Source organism: Peromyscus eremicus, chromosome 8b (genome assembly GCF_949786415.1).
Source record: "Peromyscus eremicus chromosome 8b, PerEre_H2_v1, whole genome shotgun sequence".
In the NCBI taxonomy this organism is placed as follows: Eukaryota; Metazoa; Chordata; class Mammalia; order Rodentia; family Cricetidae; genus Peromyscus; species Peromyscus eremicus.
In genome coordinates, this window is record NC_081424.1 from 11,931,576 (window position 1) to 11,951,037 (window position 19,462).

Below are 19,462 nucleotides of genomic sequence, written 5' to 3' on the forward strand. Positions count from 1 at the left end.
GAAAGCTAAATGGCTGGAAGAAAGGCCTTGTGGGAGAAATGACATTTGGAATAGGGTCTGAAAGATGAGTGAAATTATTTTTCATTGTTCAAATACAGGAAAAAATATTAGAAAGAGTAGAAATTATCATCAACGCTGCATAGAATGGAAAGGTTTAGGCAAATTGGAAGCAAAGCCATCTAGTCAGGCGGTGGGACATCTGGGGCCGGAGAAGCAGTTCAGTTAGTAGAATGCTTGCCTAGCAGGGACAAGGTCCTGGGTCTATCCCAGCACCACATAGGTTGGGTGTTGTGGGGCACACCTGAAAAGCTCAAAGTCATCCTTGTAGCCAAACACAGTGAGGTCAAGGCCAGCTTGTAACGTGAGACCCTGCTTCAAAAGAAAAAAAAAGTCTAAGTATCTGTGAGGGTATATTAGGGAAATTTAACAGGTTAGGAATCGAATTCAGAGTCTGGAAAAACGGCTCAGTGAGCCAAGTACTTGCTACACAAGCAGCACAGGATCTGAGTTCGGATCCCCAGCCAGGCAAGGTGGTGCATGCTGGGACGGGTGGAGACAGGCAACCCAGAGGCTCGACTGCCAGCCCGTCCAGTTGATCTTCAAGCTCCAGGCTTTGTGAAAGATTATGCTTCAAAAAATAAAATGTGGAGAGTGATAGATATCTGATATCAACCTCTGGTTCACACATACACACACACACACACACACACACACACACACACACACACACACACACACGCTGAGTTCAAACCTTTCCTATCAAGTGAGATGTTTTTATTTAACACAGCTAAGTGGCATAGCATGGGAATGACGATAGGGATAGGTAGTAGCCACTCTTTGATTTTAGTCAGATAATTCAAGCTGTCCAGAAAATTTCAGAACATTAAATTTAGTACTATACTTGATATAGCTCTCAAAAGGTATCAAAATTCTGTAATGGGGGACATCAGACAGGCTACAAAGACAGAGAATGGGTGGGGGAGGGACTAGAGGAAATGAATGGCGTGGGGCAAGAACAGTGGAAAGTACAGCCCCTGCTGTGTAAAACACCATCAAAGATGTCAGAAGAACCCAGACCATTCACGTCAGTGTTCCAGGAGATGCCCAAGGGAAGCTCAGAGTTACAAGATTTCTTTCGACATCATGAAGCAGACAGCTGATCCGGAGCACACACCAATTATGCCCATATCTGTCACCACAGCAAAATCAGTCTCAAGGACACCGAAGGGATACTTGGACCTCAGCTCTGCACTGTTTCTGTTCCAAATACTTCCAAGATCCAATCTAGAATACCAATCTTCCTCCCCCTTTAACAATATCTGAGTAAATGATCGACCTAAAAGCAATCCTCCATGATCATTAAGAAGTAAAAGAGCAATGAAATACACTGTTAGGCATGCCATAACATGCCATCTCAACATTAGAGCGGGGTCCTAAGGACATTAGATCAATTTAAGCCAGTGGACAGTTGAATAGGGAGCAAATGGTGCTGTGACCATGCTTTACAGACTTCTGTCTTTAATCCCTCAACTGTCTTGCCTGGAAAGAATTGTCCTCCTTCTGCAGAAATGATGCGATGTGGCCCTGAGGGGTTCATCTGTGCTCATCACACAGCTGAGAGATTGTAAAGCTGGTTGGGGCCTCTCTGACTTTTTTGTTTGTTTTGGTGGTGGGGGTGGGGAGGTACTAGAGATCAAACCCAGGGCCTCTGGCACATTAGGAAAGTGTTCTAGCACTGAGCTGAAGCCCAAGTCTGCATTTTGGTCTCTTTGATTGAAAGGCAGCAGCATCTTTACCGGTACTGTGGTCCACCATGTGCTAACTGTTCCAGAGCCATCCTGACAATATCGTCAGTGTGACTCTCTCATGCCAATATCAAGACCAGAGCAACCTGGAGGAATTCAGAAGTCCCTTTAGATAGATAACCAATATCTTCAGTTAATTGGAATGGCAACAGCGTGGTAAATGCAAAGAATAAAATTTTCTAAGGAAAGAGCTGAGCCAAATGTTTCTGTGACCAGCCTCTTTCTTTGCTTCTATTGCTAATAATGATGACAAAATTTAGAATAATAACTGTATCCTCTACTACTTTTGGAAGCAAAGAAACATGATTCTTTTATAAAACTAAGAACAAGAAGTTAAGTCTCTAATATAATGTCTATATATTCTTAATATCTGAAGTTCTCTTGGTGTCTCAAGACTGAAGCTTCAATTTAAAATAGCTATAAACAGCATGTAATTAAGCAAAATATTACTGATGTAAGCCAAATGAGAAAACAACCAACAGGCCTCTCTGCTCTTCATAGAGCAATTCCTTAGAGAGCTGGAGAGTGGAGGCAATTTTCCAAGAAAAGAAAGAGCAGTCTCTCCCTGATATCTCCTTGCTTCTTAACATCATCTCACATCTACAGGCAGCTTCCTCCTCATACCCGCAAGGCAAGGGAGGGGCATCTCTGGTAGAAATAGCTCTACCTCTAAATATTAGATGAAGTGCAGAATAAGAAAAAGAAGCTAACTGAAAACGTGTTAGATATACAGAGATCTATAGAAATGATCTGGAAAGGCAGGGCCCCTTAGTAACCTCTCTAATCACTCCTAGCACCATCCTGTAAAATAGAGGGCCCTGGATAACAGGAAGGAGACACTCCAAAGAGGCTGAATCACCAAAGGTGGGGATGGCCCCTTTACCCACCCATCACTTACCCAGTTCCTACTGTGGCCTGGCCACCTGGAGCACAAGAGAGTCTACACAGAGAGTTCCAGAACAGTCAGGGCTACATAGAAAGACACTATCTCAAAAAAAAAAAATTTTTTTAAATAAACAAATAAAAAAGGAAGGACATTTTGATAATGTAAAGGGTGTCAATCTACAATGTGAAGGAACCCTGAAAATGTGTGGTGTTTTCAATGAGAAATGTGTACCTCATAGGCTCTGGCATTTGAGTACTTGCCCCCAGCTGGTGTGTGTTGTTTGGGGAGGTGTAGGAAGTCTGGCCTTGCTGGAGGAAGTACATCCCTTGAGCTGGGCTCATGAGTTCACAGCTTTGCTGTACTCCCAGTTTGCTCTCTTTGTTTTGTCCTTGCTGCTGAAGAGTCGAGCTTTCGGCTCTCTGTTCCTGCTGCCTTGCCTACTGCTGGCTGCCAGGCTTCCCTGCAGGACGGACTCTTATCCCTCTGGAAGCATAAGCCAAAATAAACTCCTTCTTACACGGTCATTTGTGGCCATGGTGTTTTATCACAGCAACAGAAAAGGAACTAATATAACAAACATCTTAAGTGAAATAAGCCAGCTACAAATAAGGACAGACACTGTGAGAGAGTCCACTTGAGTGAGCTGTCTAGAATAGGCGATTCACAAAGACAGCGAGTTGATGAACAGTTACTGGGAGTCAGGACATGGAGGAAAGGGGAGCTATTGCCTAATGGGCATTGACTTTCTGCTTTGCACTATAAAAGGATTGGAGAGCAGACACACGACGTCATTGGGTTTAGCACTATGGAGCCACTTAGGATGGTTAAACTAGCCAGTCTTATTCTAGAGTCACCTGAACACAACTGAAAATAGCAAGGCCAGGCATGTGCCTGTAATCCCAGCACCCTAGAGGCGTTGGCAGTAAGGCTGTTGTGAGTTCAAGGCCAGCCTGGCCTATGTTACAGGCCAGCAGGGCTAGAATATGAAACCCTGTCCCAAAAACCCAAAATAATAATAGAAAATAATAAACTAAATACTAAAAGATGACCTATTTATTGGTACCTATTATTTAAATTAATTTTCTCTATAAATACTCAATTCTCTCTTTTTTTTTTCCTTTTTCTCTTACATCATACCATAATCCAACCTATCTTTTGGCTTAGGAGATATTAAAATGGAGAAAATCCACTTTCAGTCACCTCTGCTCCTTCTAGAGCCTTCATTTGTCAGGACGTAGACTTCCGCTAACACTGACAGTGCCAGCCGCCAAGCAGGGTGAGTTGCACACTCGCTCATAATCAGCCCCCCTCTGGAGCACCGCTCTCCAAGGCTGCGGTGTGCAATAAACAGCAGGCCGAGAGAAAAACCTCCGTTCTCTGGCTCTGAAACGCAGGCATGTGCTATAAAACTAAATTGACATCTGTTAGCAGGCTTGTCACATGGGCGTTTTTTTCCTGCAGAATCTGGAATAAATTAAATCTTAAAATAAAACTTGGAACAGGGAGGCTGCTTTGCATAATTCCTCCTAATGGTGTGCTGTGTACCCATCACACTGATTTTAAAGAGAAGTTCTAGTGAGAAAAGTTTCATTATCGTTTTAATTGCAAAACTGTTGAATGCCACTCCATGCTGGGAAATCTGTGGGATTTTTTTTTAAGGGTCTTAATGTTTTTAACTAAATCGTAGCAAATGAAACTTCCTTTCCTGGTATTTTCACTGGGTGGAAAAGAAACCAAATTTTACATTCAAATGCAACTTCGTCCACCCCTTCTCAAACACCTGGAGCCTAGCTCGTGGGTCCTGCTCTGCCCTGGCTGAGCTCCAGAGGCAGAAGAGGGCAGTACAGGTGTGACCTGGAAGAACTGGATCAGGGCCCGGGGCAGGCTCAGCAGTGAACTTGCTCATCAAATCAGCCTGGCTAACCTTGTTTCATCCCCAGCACTTACTTGAAGGTGGAAAGAGAGAACTATCCCCAAAGAGCTGTCCTCTGACCTCCTACACACACACGCACACACACACACACACACACACACACACACACACGCACACGTACATTCATACTCACACATGCATGCACACACACACACACACATGCACACCCATACACACACGTGCATGCACACACACATACACATGAATACATGCATGCATGCACACACATGCACACACGTACACACACATGAATACATGCATGCACACACACGTACACATGAATACATGCATGCATGCACACACACATGCACACACATACACACACATGAATACATGCATGCGCACACACACACACATGCACATGTACATGCACACACACAGGAGCACACTAACAACAAGGAAATAAGTAAATAAATAAATAAAATGTAAAACCTTAGCACTTGCTCTGGAGTACACGCCCTCAGAGGATTTGCAAACACTCTGCTTTCTACTGTCAGAGGCTTATGCTTTTATTAAACACACTTAAAGCAAGTGCAGAGTCACATGACTCTCCACATCGAAGCTGCACAGCAGACCCATCATCTCCTTCAGAAGCAGACGGCATACAAAGAGAAATGAAGGAAACTTCTGGAGCGCCCGTAATCCCTCCAGGTTCATTTGGCCCCACTCTGCAAACCCTGTCAAAACGGCAAGACTGAGACAAATCCACCCACTCCTGGAGCACAGAAACACAGGAGAACAAGGAGGATGTACCCAGAGGCTCACTCCCACTTCACGTGAAATCTTCCTTTTGTAAGAAGACTGGGTCCCACCGCATTCCCAGGGCCTCGGTCCTTCTTCTCCATAAAGAATAATCTCAGTGTGTCTCAGACTCCCCCGGGTTCCATGTTCTCCCTAGTGTGAGTTCATTTGCTTCACCACATTCTCCAGTGGTGTCTATCTCCTAAGATGCATGGTGACAAGATCTGCCTTACAATAGGGAAACTGAGGCACAGCAGACTCAACGACTCGGTGAGGAAGCAGAGGGGATGCTGCAGGAGCTGACTGGCAGGCTCCTGATCTTCCTGCTTCCAGGGCCTTCTTCACAGCAGGCGGTGGGAAGCTACAGGTGAAAGCCTGAGTCCCTCAAGTGCTCTCTGTACACAGAGGCTCCTCCAAGGGTGGGTCATAAACACGGTCTGTACTGGGACAAAATACTGCATGGGATCAAGTTAAAGGGAAAAAGGATTGACTTTGGCTCAGAGGTCAAAGGTTTCAGCTTATAGTCGAATTTACTTACCCTGTGGTGGCTGGGGGAAGAGAGAGCATTGTAATAACCTCTCCAAGGTTATTCGCAGGGACCCAACTTCCTTGCCCTCTCTAGGCTTGGTCCTGGCTTGCCATTTCAATCCAGTGCCTTTGGGGTTTGGGATTACTTGATTACTATGTACTTTGCTACTGTTTGGCCTGATTTCCTGCTGTTTCTCATTGTGATAGTGGAATCCGTGGACTTGGCTCCATACAGGTGACAGCAAAACCCGAGATCCACACAAGCTTGTCTGTCAGAGCTTCTGCTCCCAGAACACAGCAAGGAGAGCACAGTCCCACCACCCATGGCTTAATCCAGATGCCCTTAGTCCTTTCTCTGGAGGCTTTTCTGGTCTTTTGTAAGTCTGTGTTATGAGTTAAACACGCGATGGTTTGAAAACAGTAAAAGGCAAGGCATTGTGCCCCACAGGGAAAAACTCACGATTATAGATGAGTGAGCAAAACCTTAAAAAAAAGAAAGAAAAGAAAAAGAAAGGAGGCCGGGCGGCGGCGGCACATGCCTTTAATCCCAGCACTCGGGAGGCAGAGCCAGGAGGATCTCTGTGAGTTCGAGGCCAGCCTGGGCTACCAAGTGAGTTCCAGGAAAGGTGCAAAGCTACACAGAGAAACCCTGTCTTGAAAAACCAAAAAGAAAAAAGAAAAAGAAAGGAAAAAGAAAACACTCATTTATGTGGAATCCAAAGTTCTGGACTCCAGTTCCAAGATGCCTTATCCACAGGGCCCACTGCAGCCTGATGGAAATGGAAAGACAGCTCTGTTTTCCAATTGCAGTTCAGAGCCTGGAATGACTCATTACTGCTAAATCACCACCGGCTGATTTCACAGAAACACAGACCCTTCATGATTAAATAGTAATTCCACAAGCTGAAGCTGCCTTCAAACGCACTGAATGATAAATGACATGCAGCTCCCTTTGAAAAAGGAATGTAAGAGAATTTAGATCGAAGATTGCATTTGAGCCTAAAATAGCCTTTACGGCACCAGAGCTGGCTTTCGGTAAGCTCTCTCACCCAAAGCTCATCTGAGACATTAGTAATCTCCATAGAGACCCGCATGCTTGCGACCAGGGCTTATCAATGCTGTACTTGCTAGGACTGCACTAGGTTGTGTCAAAAGATAAGGTATTGAAGTCCCAGTGCCCTACACATCCGGCTTAGCATGGTGCTGGGGAGAACACAGGTTGGCAAGCTCCCTAGGCTTTCCACAGTGCTTGTCAGGTATGTGGAGCAGGGGATCCCAAGATAAGGGATCTACTGGTCAGCAGCATGGCTCACTAGGGAAGACACATCTCAGATCAAGGTTTTAGCTCAAGAGTAAATCAATGGTCACCTAGAACTCAGGCGTGCCTGGGTCTTGAGCTGATGTCGAGGGCCAACTGGGGAGAATTTGTCCCAGGATGGCAGCTCAGACAGAAACCTAGTGTCAAAAGCTACAGGTAGAAAAGTGACCTATGGCACAGCATCTGTCCTTCATCCCACCTTGACAAGAACTTTCACTGAGTGTGGAAGAAAACATGAGCAGGGCTATGTGGCTCAGTGCTCAGGCTGTGGAGAACATCACTCAGGTTGAAGTCCCAGGATTGTCCATTACTATTAAGGATCCTCGGGTCCTGTGTTTTGCTAAGCATGCTACAGACCTTGCTACAGAAAGTGTAGTTTCCCAACTATGAGCCTCAGCATCATCTCAGAACATGCGAGAAATACAGAGCCCAGGCCCTCCTCTGATCCCCTCCACCATCATCAGTTTCGTTAGATTCCAGGCAGTTAGCACATACATTACGTTTGAGAAAGCATGATATGGAATATGATTTGTAGGCAATGTAAACTGCTGTGCAGCTTTCTACTATCCCACGTTGGGTGCCAAAATGTTGTTGATTTTTTTTTTCCCTTGACTCTCTTGAGGGCCTGCCACCCAGCTCCCAAATAAATCATACACAGAGGCCTATTCTTAATTATAAATGCCTGGCCTTAGCTTGGCTTGTTTCTTGCCAGCTTTACTTAACTTTAAATTATCCCATCTACCTTTTGCCGCTGGGCTTTTACTTTTCTCTTATTTCTGTATATCTTACTTTCACTCTCACTCTATGATTGGCTGTGTGGCTGGGTGGCTGGCCCCTAGCATCCTCCTCTCTTTATTCTCTTGCTCCTTCTGTTTTCTCCTCCCAGATTTATCCTTCTATTTATCCCCTCTGCATGCCAGCCCCACTTATCTTTTCTCCTGCCTTGCTATTGGCCGTTCAGCTCTTTATTAGACCATCAGGTGTTTTAGACAGGCACAGTAACACAGCTTCACAGAGTTAAACAAATGCAACATAAAAGAATGCAACACATCTTTTCATCAGTAAACAAATGTTCCACAGCATAAACAAAATTAACATACCTTAAAATAATATTCTACAACAGTAAACATCTCAAAATCATTCATTCCTGGTATTTTAAATATGTGTTAGGAAAGATAACCAGTGAAGCTGATCCATGGACATAATCTAGATGACTCCAAGAAGGTTGAATTTATTTAAAGCACACTTGAATGAAAATATAACAGTGAGATATACTCCTGCCCCATGCCATTCACAAAGCAAAAAGGAGTGAGATACTTGAAGAAAAGGAAAGAACAAATGAGAGCTCGAAAACAAGAAGAGCATCTCTTTGACGCCTTCGGTTTTCATCTCACTGATGTCATAAGCAGGACTGAGGGCAGGGCCTGCTGCCTTCGTTTTCATCTCACTGACGTCATAAGCAGGACTGAGGGCAGGGTCCGCCGCCTTCCGTTTTCAAGCAGGTGGCAGTGGTGTTGGGGCTGCATCCTCTACGCAGAGTAGGAGCCAAGGCAGGGCCTCCAAGACAAAAGCCAGAGCCACTGACATTGATTAAAGCCAGGGCTAGGGTGGAGCTCCCCAGCTCCAGAAAAGAGTCTGAAATAAATTTCCAAATACCACTGGCTGAAGATCTGCCTTAAAACTAACCATTGCCCTAAGGAGAGTTGAGGAGAAGAAAGGCACCCTAGTAAACAGCAAATGAGGCAGATTTCAGATGGTTCAGGGGTGGAATATTCCCGGCATCCCTGAGGGGAGTAGAGGCCCCTCAATGCTTGCATAAGACCAGGTCCTGGAAGACACTCCAAAAGCACTAGGCAGAGACGGGTGAGCCAATAAGGAAAGAAAAAAGGAAAGCCGAACCAAAAACCTTCCACTGAAAATGAGTCAGCAAATCAAAATTCCAAACTACACACAAGAGTCAAAGGATAAGAGCAAAGACAACCTCAACAACAAATGGATTGTTATTCGTTCCAAGATTAATTGTATTGAACAGCCTGGCTATAATTGGTGTGTTTAGGATGCTCAGAGGACTCAAAACTAAGATCTGCTTTCACAAGCTGTAGGCAGTGGCAATACATTTTTAAATAAAACATGCACAACTAAAAAAGAACAGATGGATAGGAAAGATCCCAATTAAAATCTTGAAAGTAAAAAAGTTAGTTATTTTTCCTAGTTTAAAAAAAATCAATAAATGTTGTAAACTTTGCACAGGACACAGTTTCAAAAGAAAGAGTTGGAAGCTAATACTAAGGAATTCACTCAAGGCATGCTAATAAATGACATTTTAAAATATGAAAAAGCAGCTAAGGGAGAAAGAGGGTAGACTGGAAGTCTCCAGAATACTATGATCTCTGTAAGTAGCTCCAGAGGTAGAAATAAAGGAAATGCAGAAGTACATTAGTCATCATCCTGGGACAAAACTCCTGAGACAGAAGACATATAACTAGGAGAGGCTGTTTGCGCTCACAGTTTCAAGAGTTCTCATGTATGGTTGTTGACTCCATTGCTTTTAGGCCTATAGTAAGACAGAACTTCATGGAAAAAGCATGTAGCTGAAAAGGCTGCCTCATGGCAGCCAGAGAAAGAAACGGACCAGGGTCCTAATAGACCTTCAAGAGCAAGTTCCCAATGGTTTAACTTCCTTCTACGAGGCAGCACCTCTCCAAGGCCAAGCTGAGGACCGAGCAGTGAGGACACCCCCCAGCAGTGTCCTGCTGAGGACCGAGCAGTGAGGACACCCCCAGCAGTGTCCTGCTGAGGACCGAGCAGTGAGGACACCCCCCAGCAGTGTCCTGCTGAGGACCGAGCAGTGAGGACACCCCCCAGCAGTGTCCTGCTGAGGACCGAGCAGTGAGGACACCCCCAGCAGTGTCCTGCTGAGGACCGAGCAGTGAGGACACCCCCAGCAGTGTCCTGCTGAGGACCGAGCAGTGAGGACACCCCCCAGCAGTGTCCTGCTGAGGACCGAGCAGTGAGGACACCCCCCAGCAGTGTCCTGCTGAGGACCAAGCAGTGAGGACACCCCCAGCAGTGTCCTGCTGAGGACCAAGCCTTCAGCACATGAGTCTTTGGGAGGACATCAAGATCTAACCACAGCAAGAAGCAATTGAATGTATTTTAACTTCTTAAATATTCACAAGGTACAAAATCCAAAGGTTGCAACAGAGAGTCTCTTCCTCAGTGATCTATTCTACCTGGAGACGAAAGACCTCCCCAGGTTTTCATTTCTTTCATGGGAAGGCTAGAAAAACAAAAACTACTGTGTGAACAGTGGAATGGCAAAAACCTACATATTCTTCTGTACTTTTCCTTTCTTAGGGTATAATTAATATACAATAAAGTCATACATTTCAAGTGTACAACCCAAAGACTTGTGACATTCGTAAATACCCAAGTAAGCCATCAACACACTCCAACACAGAGCATTCACACACCTCAGAGTCCCCTATGATCCCCTCTGCCCATCTCTGTTCCTTTATCAATGGCTCCAGGACATGGCTGGTCAGCTTTCTACTGCTGGCTAATAGGGGTTTTCTTTTCTTAAATCTGAATGAGTAGACAACTGTACACTGTGTACCCTTTTATCCAGTATGGAGTCTGCAAGATGGATTCATGTTCTGCAAACTACTAAGCTTATTCTTTTTTATTTCTGAGCTGTATTCGGCCTATATGGGTGGTAGGGCATATGTCATATTTTTTTTTACATATTCAAACTGTAACCTATTTATTCAGATGTTGTATTAGCTGCTTTTCTTGTTGCTGCTATGAAATACCTACCAAGAGGGAACTTAATAGAGAAAGTGTTTCTGGCTTATAGTAGTAGCAAGTTCAGTCCATCATGGTAGGGAGGGCATGATGGTGGAACCATAGGCTGCTTGCTCACATCTGGGGCAGCTTAGAAACAGAGAGCAGCATGCTCACGTTCATTTGGCTTTCTACTTTATCCGCTTGTATTCCATCTGGGTCTCCAGCACATGGGATGGTACGACCCACATCAGGGTAGGCCTTTCCTCCTCGGTTAATTACTCCTGGAAAGATGCCAAAGGTGTGTCTACTACATGGCTTTAAATCAAATCAGGTTTACAATGAAGATTAACCACCACCCCTGTCAATACACATCTGAACTGCCTCGGTTAGGTGTCATGAATACAGCTGACATGAACTTTCAAGCATAAGTCATTGTGTGGACAGATGTGCTCACTTCTCTTGCATCAACACCTAGCATGGGGCTTCTAGGTCTATTAGTAATTATATGCTCAACTGTGTCATCAACTTTCCATGACTGTTACAAATATCTGAGATAGTCACCTTTATAAAGAAGAAAGGTTTGTTTTGGAGGTTTTTGTGCAGGGTTGATTGACCTGTTTGGGGCCTGTAGGTAGCATATCATAGCAGATGAGGCTACTTACTTCACAGCCAGAGCATGAAGAAGAAAAGTCTGGGGTTTGAGCAGCACCTCCAAGGTGCTGCTAAAGACTTCCCACTAGCATCATCTTCTAATAGTACCACAGGCTGAAGACCAAGTCGTAATACCTGGACCTTTGGGTAACATTCCAGATGTAAACGGTAGCACTAATTTAACATGAAATTGCCAAACTCTTCTAAAGCGGTCACATTTCCACCAAGAATGCCCGAGAGGTCCAGTTATCTCCAATCTCATTACTGCTTCTTGCCGATCTCTTCATTTTGTAACTTTTGGTGGCTGTTTGGTGTTTGGTCGATGTTAAAGTAACATCTGTTTTAACTCTGACTCTCATTCCCCTGGGGGCTAACGGTGTTGAGCATCTCCTCATGTGTTTTTGCCCTCCATATCTTCTTTGGGAAAGTGTCTGTTCAGATCTTTTGCCCAGCTCTGAACTGAGCTGCTGCCCACCCCCACCCCCACCCCCACCCCACCCCACCCCACCCTGACTTTCAGTGTAAAAATTCTTTGTACATTCTGGATAAAAGTTTTAAAATCTGGCATATTGTGTAATAGTTTATCTCAGGTTTAATGACCTTAACAACATCATTGGATGAGTAGAATATTTTATCTTGATGAAGTACTATCTTTTTTTAAGTGTTTTATTTTTTGTTTGTTTGTTTGTTTTTTTTAATCTTAAATATTTGCCTGAGATGGCTCAGTGTTTAAGAAAATTGGATGCTCTCCAAAGGGTACAGTTTCAATTCCCAGCACCCACATGGCAGATCATAACCACCAGTTCTAGGGGATGTGACACCAGAGGATGCAGGTTCAATTCCCAGCACCCACATGGTCTATCACAACCACCAGTTCTAGGGATCTGACACCTTCTCCTGGCTTCCTCAGGCAGTGGGCATGCACATGGTGCATGGGCATGCATGCAGGCAAAAACATAGACACAAAAAATTTTTAAAGAAATATTTTCCTAGCCAAGTGTGGTAGTGCATGCCTTTAATCCCAATACTCAAGAGGCAGAGGCAAGCAGTTCTCTGTAAGTTCAAGACTAGCCTGACCTACAAAGAGACAGCTACACAGAGAAACTCTGTCATGAAAAACCAAAAATAAATAAATAAATAATAAAAGAAAAGAAAGGTCTTAAACATTTCCTTCAAAATTTTCATAAGTTGTCCTCCCATGTTTAAGGCTATCTTATTTTAATTAATGTCTCAACGTTGGCTAGAGAAACCTCCTTTCACAATAGGTGTTGGCTAATACAGACCCGAGACTGGTCAGAGTGTCGAGTATAAGGAACGAATGAGTGCTTAGCTGAGGATGAATCATATCTATTAACCTCCCTGCATCCAAGGCTCAGGGGACATCATGGACGTGCAGACAGAAAAAGACGAAAGAGTTGGCCGATGAGGAGCAGAGCTGTGAAATCCCGACTTCTGCGCATGACATTGCTTTGTACCAACCCACAGCCACTGTGGCTAGCTGTGTAATGTCAAGCCCGTCAAAATCCTAACTCAAGGGAGGGAGGGTCCCCCAAGACTCTACTCCTGTCAGACAATCTACGGATAGTGGGTGGCTGAGGGAGGGGAAAATCGCTCTCCTTTGGGGACATGACTGCTAGTGGTTTGTTTGCCCATGCTTCTGTGGACGGTCCCACACCAATGTGTGTGTGGACAGCATTAGTGGGACTCAGGAGGTTACCAACAACCAAAAAACAGAGTTGGGAGAAATAGCCAGATTTGCTGTAAATGCTATCATTTCACTGTTGGTATGTTAGCACTTTACCAAAGTTCGTGTGTGTGTGTGTGTGTGTGTGTGTGTGTGTGTGTGTGTGTGTTTATTTGCAAGTTCTCTTGACATTCCAATTATATTTATCCATCTATCCTTAAATCAATACAATACTATTTTGATGGCAACAACTTAAATTTTAGAATTGACTAGTGTAATCCCTCTAAATTTGCTCTTTTCCAAAACTAGCGGTTTCTTTGCTTTGTGACTTCCTTTATTTAAATATATATATATATATATATATATATATATATATATATATATCAAAAATTGTTCCATGTCAGTACATAAAGATTTGCTCTGTCCTTTTTCACTGGGCCATCATAAGGAATCCATGAAAAGATATACAGCATTTCATTTAACCACTCCCACATGGCGGGATTGCCCATACACAATGTGGCGGTTGACCTTGCTCATGCGTGTGACTTCACACATGTGAGAAAGGAGTACAGAGACTCACAGAGCATTGCACGCTCCCTCTTGCCAATCTCAGTGCAGAAAGACTAAACTGGTTCATGCTTCTGCTGCTTTTTAGCCGGTGACCTGATGACACATACAGGTGTGGTTGTATTTTGCATTTCTCTTAATATGAACAAGCCTGAATAGTTTTTCATGAGTCCCTGTACCTTTTCTTCCCTGTGAACTGTTTCTCATCAGCTGTTTTCAGCATTATTTTTTGTTTTTGGTTTTTATGGCTCCCCACCACCCATGGGTCAAATCTGGAGCCTTATGCATACTTGGTAAGCTCTTCACACTACCTATACTAACCCTTCAAATGTTTTTTTATCTCCTTTTAAAAATCTTCTAAAAAATATTACACACCAATAACAACCAGGTCCAAAGTCTATTTACATCACTGACCCTCTACACAGTCCTTGCAGCCATTTGGAAGCTGAGTACAGAGCACAGAGGAAAACAGGAGAATTACTATTAGATTTCAGAGCCCATATTCTCTCAAATAGCACAAAGCATCCAAAGAAAACTGATGTTCTGGAATGAATAACAAGCTCCTAGTTCAGGGAGGCAGAAACTAAAATTCTCTTAGAGTCCAAGAGGACACTGAGTCAGAGGAATTGTGGCAGGGGGAAGCAAGGGCAGAGACCTGAGCTGACAGAGAGGAAGCTGAGTCCCTCAGAGCCATCTGACCAGACAGCCCAGCCCGGAGGTGGACATCTGCTCATGTGAAACAGATTCCAATTAATTCTCGGTGGTTTATTTATTCTCTCTGCGGCACAGTATTTACTTTCTACTCAGTCACCAGCAAAGCTGTTCAGTGCCCCAAGGCAGCAAACAATCATAATTCTCTTTCAACCCTGTCTGAAGGACCAAGTGCCCTTTAGTTTCACACAAAGCTTTCATGATCAACTCTTGCCTGAAATTAGTTGTAGTTAGCAATGTCCAGACGAATCAATGATATATTCTCCCTGAAAGCAAAGAAAGAAAAACAGGCATTTTTCTGTAGTATTTTGTAAAGAAGTTGTAGACAATGTGGATCATGAGTCTTTAAATTCACTGAAAGAGATTAAGTGATGAACTCATGTCAGGCTTCCAGCTGGAGACTTCCACACGGTGCTCTCAGATCTAATTCTCCAAATAAGCCACACTTTGTTAATGCTGTTGTTTTTTACAGACGACCAAACTGAGTGCTGGAGAAGTCAAGGTGACTTCTCCAGAGCCAAATGCTAACAAGCGAACTTGCAATTCAAGTCTTGATTAAGGCCTTCGTGGAGGTAAGCACCCAGGAAGCTGTGTTTTCATGCAATCTGCAGTGGGGTTAAGACTGAAGGTCATAATAAGAAAGATGCAGATCGGGAGAACCCATCCTACCCCCGGGGCACCAGGTAGGGGTTATGTATTGTTGGATGCCAAAGAATGAAATTTCATGCTAGATCTTTGTTGTAAGCTTGATTTGTCTGCTTGTTTTCTTTTCAAAGGACTGAAGTTGTCAGGGGTGAGCTGATCAGCTGCTTGACTGACATCTGTCAGTCAACCCTTGGCTGTTGCTACAGCAGTTGCTAAGGAGCCCAGCCAGGGGAGGACGAGTCCAGGACCACTTCTGCTGTCTCTATGGTTCTCAGATCCTGTGGCACTGGGAATGGCATTGGCACTACCCCACAGGAATGGCAGCAGCTACAGCTTCAGCCCCTTTTGTCACGGCGATGCTGGGAGCTATCAGTAAGCCAGCTATTGCTTGTTGTGTGTTTTTTCCAGCTCTTGTAGCTCTGTTTGGACCATCGCACGGCTGCTCAGGGAGGCTCCAGTCACAGGCGCCGGGAGGAGGTCTCCTTCCAACAATGTAAACCAACAGTAGCTTTCATGGCCACGACCCCAACCATGGCTTTTGCTTTGAAAACGACTTAGTTTATTAAGAGCCACTCCAGGCACCCTGAATCAGCTCTTGAAAATGTTGTTTCAGCCATGACAGCATCAGACGATCTGTCACAGCCACTCCAGAAGTCACCCAAAATCTTCAGTCAAGTTGGGCACTGATTGCATCCATGGCAGGCCCAGTAAAATCTTCACAGGCTGTGTGACTCCGTGTGTGGTTGTAGACAGACGGCTGTGCGCATGGGCGACAGACTGTGGTAGCCGCCCACCTCTCAGTGTTCTGATCAGATCTTCGCCCTGTGCCGTCCTACCATGCTGCAATACTAGGCACTCACAGTCTCTTCTGACCGGTCACATTGCTTACCTTGTGGTCTTTATCATGGAGAGTGAGTTGAGCTGGTGGCATGAAAAGCAGCAACTCTCTGGGCTACCGGCCTTAGGCACCCCCAGTAGTAGCTAGAGGGCAGCAGATGAGTTCCAGAGAATGGTCCTGAATGGAGACAGGCGCAGACCGAGGCTATGAAGGGCTGTGGAAGTGTCTCTGTGGAGAACTGAGGCTCTGGGGGCCACAGAAAGCAAAGGTTGCAAAGACACAAGGTGATGCAAGGGAAAGACTATGGAAAATGGAGAGCCGGAAGTACTACAAACCCCAGTCACTGCAGCCCGAGGCCAAGGAGTACGAGAGTACCTCTCATTGCTGCGGAGAAGCAGAGCTGGATGCGGAGAGCAGAGGCTCCTGACCCCCTAAGCTCAGAGCTGCCGGCGCTAAGGAAGCTGCAGTTCAACAGCCACATTTTCCACCCAAACGTGGCGGAAGAACCCTTAGCTGGCTGGTAACCATAACGATCATAATTTATCATTTCCAAGCCTAGATCAGGTAGGAAACGCTGAATATGCGATAAAGAGTTTGAGAGAGGGAAAAAAACACACACACAATAAAATTAATAAAAGCAGAATCCTCGGGTTTAATCTTCATCTATTCTTGAAAAATTCATAGACTTAGTTACCAGCAACAACCACTGCAGCATGGACTAGACCGTAAATCACCCCCAGCGAGGCTGGATCCAGGTGCTATTACTCCCTGGCAGACAGGGCTTCTGGTCCACGCGGCTTTGCTGATGCAGCTGCTTCTGCATGATACTCTGTAAAGGTTTTTCTTGATTTATAGTTTGAAGTTAAAATTAGCAAAGAGTTTTTACAGCCGCACAAGAACCATAAGCATCTTTCTGTCACTATCTCAAATACCGCCGACATTTTGATCTCACATTCCTCGCTTGGCTAGAAACTAGGTTTGGATGCAGAGAAAAAAGGGAAAGAAAAAAACAAACAGTCAAACATGGCAATGATTGCAAAACTATATGAGACATCTTAAAGTCTTCAAAGCGTTGTTTGGCCTCTACCGCCACTTTCAGAATCAACAGACAAAGAGGTGGAGATACAGATCCGAGTGTTTCGCTCTGTCTGCCTCCCTTGCCGCAGCCGTGTCCTATTTATCAACGTCTGCACACACACACACACACACAGAAACGAAAACAGACCACGCTCTCTGCAGGCCACAAATGAGGCTTCCTTTCATCTGGCACTGTGTAGCCCTAGAAGTGTGTTAGCAAGGGAAGCCATCACTCACTGGTGGCTTAGTTTTTGTTGTTTCCGTTTGGAAGTACTCATCCAAAGAATCTCTGTGAAGGAGACTATCAGCTCTTCCATTCCTCAGCCATGAATTTTCCTTTAAACGCCAGATACATACCCGAGGCAGATCACTTTCATTGTTATTAATGTTTTTAAGAAAAATAAGTCACCTTAGGAACAAAAGCAACCCTTTAAATCATCTCTTGTCTTTAAGAATCCTTGTAAATGCTTCTGCTAACTAGGGGCAAAATGCTCCACACTACCCCCAGCATAAAGGTTGGCCCACTGCAGCTCCCAGGGAGCTGAATGCCTGCAATTCAGCTCTACACCTCATTATCCTAAAACATACTCTCTACACGAAATGTGCTTGGATAAATTCTGTACACACATCACTTTTTCAAAGCCTCATTTTATCCTCAAATCTTTTGCTAAAACGTACTGAAAAAAAAAATGCTCTAGGGCATTGACTTTAACCTCTTTTGCCTGTTCAGTCTTGTCTCGGGAGAGCGAGGGTGGACAGGACCAGGAAGTAACCCACAGAGAGAAGCAGCAAGACTCTTCACTGAACACAAAGAGTTTTCACTCTACGAATATTCCAGACTTGACCTATTAGGGAATTGGTTTGTAATTTTCATCAGTAAAGAAAAGCAGGTTTGCAAAAGTAAGAGTGGCCAATAGAATAAACTGGAATAAAATTCTAAAAAATGACCCCACTTCTCACGCTTATAAAAAATTTAGTAGCACTTGAAAAAAAAAGTCCTATTCAGAGAGTTCACCCAAAATATTGTAGTCAGGAAGCATTAAGGTCCCTAACTGTCAGATGCTGGCTACTCTTAGTGGCAGAAACAAAGTACAAATAGCTAGTCCTATGGTAGAAGAGCAATAAATTCTTTAAGGCTGTTCTTGAAAAAGCTTTGACTGTCTGACTAAAGGGAGGGTGCTGGCTAGTTTTGGGTCAATGCGACATAGGTCATTAGGAAGAGGAAACCACAACTGAGAAAATGTCCCCACCACAACGGCCTGTAGGCAAGCCTGGGGTACATTTTCTTGATTGACATTTGCTGTGGGAGGGCCCACAGCCCACTGTGGGTAATGACACTACTGGGCTAGTGGCCCTGGGTTCTATAAGAAAGGAGGCTAAGCAAGTCCTAGGGAACAAGCCAGTAAGCAGTATCCCTCCATGGCTTCGATGGCTCCTACCTCCAGGCTTGTGGGGGCCCACAGAGGCTCCCTAGTCAGACCTTACTCAAGGTCAGAGAATCGGAGCTTGCTTTGCCCCGCAGGGCTGTATAATGGGAAGATTTGGCCAGGTGCATGGGTACTAGGTGTTTTGAAGGGTCTCCACTTGGCTGTATGTTGTGCTTTGGTCTTGAAAGGGGGAGGTCTTCTTGGTAGTGTATAAAAAGTCAATTAGAATAAATCTCAAAGAGGCTGGGTATTGACCCAGGGCCCCCCAAATCTATCCTGTGTCTCTGTCTTTCTTGTCGTCTCTGCCTATATTTCTATCTAATACTTCTCATTCCTCTCTCCTCCCCACAAGAACCCTTCAACAGGTTGGAGCTGGACTCTGACAGACTCCCATACAGGCTCCTGCCTTGAGTTCCTACCCCTACTTCCCTGAATGATGAACTACAAGCTGTAAGAGGAAATAAACCCTTTCCTTCCCAACTTGTTTTTGGTCATTGTGTTTCATCACAGCAATTGAAACCCTAAGACAGGGATTGTTTTTTCAAAGAGGAGGGGGAAGGGAGGAGGAGAGGAAAGGGAATAATGCAGAGGGAAAGTCCTTTATTAAAGATTAAGAAGCCAGTTCAAGCTTAAAGTCCCCCACACCTTGTCTCACAGCTGGAGTCCTATTCTGACATGTTTTGAATTACATGTCACCTCAGGTTGGGAACCATGGGCTAGGGCAGGCCAGACTCACTCAAGGAGAGAGGGAGACCAAAAAAGGCAACTGCACCCAGAACCACCCCTTTAGTATCCACTTAGAAAATGCATTAGCTGGGGTATCCGATGCTAAAACTTGGGTTCAAGGAACATTGTTCAAAGATTG

At 44.6% G+C, this 19,462-nt stretch overlaps 1 protein-coding gene across 2 annotated transcripts in view; it reads right to left on the minus strand.

Moving 5' to 3' along the window:
* Mettl24 (methyltransferase like 24) overlaps positions 1 to 19,462 on the minus strand; it is a 113,445-nt gene that overhangs the window by 38,527 nt on the left and 55,456 nt on the right. The window lies entirely within an intron of this gene.